This window comes from Octodon degus, unplaced genomic scaffold, assembly GCF_000260255.1.
Source record: "Octodon degus isolate 3935 unplaced genomic scaffold, OctDeg1.0 scaffold00225, whole genome shotgun sequence".
Taxonomy (NCBI): Eukaryota; Metazoa; Chordata; class Mammalia; order Rodentia; family Octodontidae; genus Octodon; species Octodon degus.
The window spans coordinates 2,085,209-2,089,059 of NW_004524801.1; the positions used below are offsets into that span (position 1 = coordinate 2,085,209).

The 3,851-nt window shown below is 34.5% G+C and overlaps 1 long non-coding RNA gene across 1 annotated transcript in view; it reads left to right on the top strand.

The window, feature by feature from the left end:
• Window positions 1-2,135: 2,135 nt before the first annotated feature.
• The window catches only part of LOC111813795, a 16,836-nt gene continuing 15,120 nt past the window's right edge, over window positions 2,136-3,851 (top strand). Inside the window, exon 1 of the long non-coding RNA XR_002818963.1 lies at window positions 2,136-2,146. This is a non-coding gene — a long non-coding RNA (uncharacterized LOC111813795). The remainder of the gene's footprint in view (window positions 2,147-3,851) is intronic.

Consider the following 3,851-nt stretch of genomic DNA (forward strand, 5'->3'; position numbering starts at 1 on the left):
TTGGTACTAATATTGTTTAGACAAGATATCATGACTACATCTTGTACTCTGAATAACTACTACAAAGACAACAATATGCAATGTATTATTGTAACTGTTCTACTAACCTGTTTTGAAACTGTTTCATTGCTATTTTATCTTTTTTCTCATTAAAATGAATAAAGAAATAAAGTTTTTTTCTTGTTTTTGAAAAAAATAAAGTTAAAAAATTAAATTAAAAAAGAAGTCAACAAGCTAAGGCAGGTGGATTGCTGTGAGTTTGAGGCCATCCTGAGCTACATAGTAAGTACAAAGCCTGCCTATACTACATAGTAAAACCTTGAATGTAAAATGAAGTAAAACAAAACAAAACAAAATAAAATAGTCTAATGTCTTCTACAAAAAATAACTTTTTTAATGAGCAGAATATATTTATTGAGAGAAAGAAAGCTCCTGTCCAAGAGAGGGACAGGATGGGGGGTAAAATTCCTATAATTTTGACTTTTTTTTACAGTAAAGAAATCCTTTAATGCTCAGTGCAGGAGGGCTGTGAAAGAACTGTCTTCAATTTTTGATTTTGTTTGGTGATCTTATAAATGTTGTTTTGAAATGTTCATTCTCTAGCTATTCATTCAAAGGAAGCACCCCCAACTCAAGGTCACAAAGGTTTAGCCATATTTTTTTCTCAGTAACTTTGTCGTTCTAGTGTCTGCATTTAGGCAGGTCCTGTTCTGAGTCAGTTTGACTGCAGTGTGAAGCTGGAGTCTAATTTTACATGGATCTCCAGTCACTGTGTGGTATCCAGTTGTTCCAGTGGCATCTGTGGAAAAGGGCATTTCCCCACTGAACTGCCATAGAGTCATGTCAAAAAATAAGTTGATCATACATTGTTTTCTGACTCTCAATTCCATTTCATTTGATACGTTTATACCTATGTCATTACCATGCCTCTCTGTTGTAAGTTTTGTAGGTGGAAAATGTGGATCCTCCAACTTTGCTATTTTCAAATTGCTTTGGTTTTTCTGTTTTTTTTTTTTAACATTTCCATATGGATTTTAGGAGTATCTTTTCTTGTCAGATTGTATTAAATGAAAAAGAGAGAAAAGACAGCAGGGATTTTAAAAGAGTCTGCATTGAATCTATAGGCCAATTTGATTTTTTTATTGCATATACTTAAAGTGTAAACATGATGTTTTAATATACTTATACACAGTGAAGTTATTACTGCAGTAACGAGCATATCCATCTTCTCAATAGCTGTACTTGGTGTGTGAGAGGGGATAAGAGCACCAAAGATCTCTTCTTTTGAGTAAGTTTCCAGTACGCAATCACTGCGGTCCTCATGTTTTACATTATACCTCTAGACTTATTCATCCTACACTTTGATCTGTACCTCATTCCTTCCCTGCTTCGTACTGCTACTTTCATTCTATTTCTATGTATCCAACTTAAAAAAAGATTCTCATATAAGGGAGATTATGCAGTACTTTTATTTCTGTGTCTGGCTTACTTCCCTTAGCATAATGTCTTCCAGGCTCACCCATGTTTCCACAAATGGCAAAATCTCTTTCTTTTCCAAGGCTGATATTCTCTCTTTTTATATCTATATACAGATTTTTATCTATCTCCATCTCTATCTCTATCATCTCTATCTATCTCTATCATTTCTCTCTATCTCTGTCTCCATCTCAAATCTATCTACTCATAAGGTCAACATTGACCCTAATCATTGAATTTGATTCAATTTTTTGTCCAACTCAGCTTGTGACCAGAATCATGGAAAGTATTAAGTTCAGGAAGCAAGACCACAAATTGTTATCCATTCATCCACTGATGAGCATTTACACTGCACCCCTATCTTAGCTCTTGCAGACAATGCCCCATTGAACACTGGAGTGTAGACATCTCTATGAGGTGCTGAGACTTACTTCCTTTGGGTATATACCTGACAGAGAGATTTCTGGGCCATATGGTAACTTCATTTCTTAAGTCCCAGAGAAACCTCCACGGCACTTTCCATATGATTGCACGGACTTGCCCTTGCATAGTGTAGAAATTTCTGCTTTCCCTAAGCCCTTGTTATTGCTTATCTTTTTGATAATAGCCATGCTAACAGGTATGAAGTAATATTTTACAGAGGTTTTACTCTGATGGTTTGTGATGTGGAGTACATTTTTATGTACTTCATAGGCATTTTCATCTTTGGAGCAATAAATACTTTTCCATACTTTAATCTTTAGTTTTCTTTTTTACTGTTGGGTTCTGTAGCAACTTGGGGAAGTATTGCCCTTCTAACAGTATCAGGCCTTTTGACTTATAAACATAAGATGTCTATATTTTTTAGGTTTTTTCAAAATGTTTTATAGTTCTCTATGTGTGATTATTATGGTTGCATTGTAAAAAATACTTTTTCCTAAGTATTTTATTATTTTTGATGCTATCATAAATAGAATATTTTTCTTAATATGATTTTCTAAATTTTCATTGTTAGTGCAGAGAAATATGATTTTTGTACATGAATCTTATAGTCTCTAGCCTTGCTAAATTTATTAGTTCAATAGTTTATTTTTGTGGACTAATTAGGATTTTTAAAAATACACCAGGTCATGCTATTTGCCAGTAGAGATCACTTGTGTCTTCTTTTCCAGTCTATTTTAATTTCATTTTCTTGGTAAATGGGCATGCCTAAACTCTCTAGTAAAATGTTGAATAGAAATGGGATGGGGCCGGCCAAATAGCTCAGTGGATTAAAGTGCTTGTAGGCAAGTACAGGGCCTGGGGGTTTGATCCCCAGGCCTGCTGTGCTGACCCTGCCCCCAGGCCATGTTTAGAAGTCCGTTGAGACTGGGTGTGGTGTCACACGCCTGTAATCCCAGATCTTGGGAGGCTGTAAACAGGCAGATCACTACGAGTCCAATATAGTAGTGAGACCCTGAATACCCTGTAGACCATTCCCTAAAAATACAAAAAAAAAAAAAAAAAAAAAAAAAAAAAAAAAAAAAAAAAAGAGAAGTGGGATGAACATTTTCACTTATTCTTAATTTTAAGGGGAAGCATTTCATCTTTTATCATTAAGTATGACTTAGCTGTGCTTATCTCCTTTCTCAGATTGAAGAAGTTCTATTTTTTGAATGTTTTATGACAAAGGGATGTTGGAGTCCATTATATTGTTTTTCTGCAAATATCAAGATATATCTTTTCCTTTTTATTCCATTAATACTGTGTGTTCCATTAACTGGTGTTTGGATATTAAGCCAACCTTACATTTCTTGGATAAATCCCACTTGGTCATGGTATATAATTTTTTTAATGGCCACTTAAACTTCTGCTTGGCTAGCTCAGGGTTCACTCAAGTATTAAACAGAAGTTTGGGGGAGTGCCTTAATGTTCAAATGGTTTATAATTCTGTGCTTGCTTTTATTTCTTCCTTACATAGATCCTGAAAGGAAACCAGAGGTGAGAAATTAGGGTTTCTCAGCTATCTCCTGTGTATGTTTACAGTCCCAGCCATGAGCGTGACCTTCTAAGTCCAAACAATATATATGAAGCTTTTAAAGCCTTTTATGGACCCTCCTGAAAGCCCTCTCTGGACACTTCATTCCCTACATTTTCCTTTTGAAGGTTTTTCTTTTTCTTTCTTTTTTTTTTTTTTTGCCATAATTTTATTGATAAACAAATAGCAATGAAACAGTTTCAAATCAAATCGGTAGGACAGTTTCAATAATTAACACACTGCATACATTCTTCCTAGTGGTTAATTGCTGTACATGATGCGGACTTGATATCCTATTTACAAACACCATTAGAACAAATCCCTCTATTCATTAAGAGAATGTAACTATATATCTATCCTAACCACTTTGAATACACAG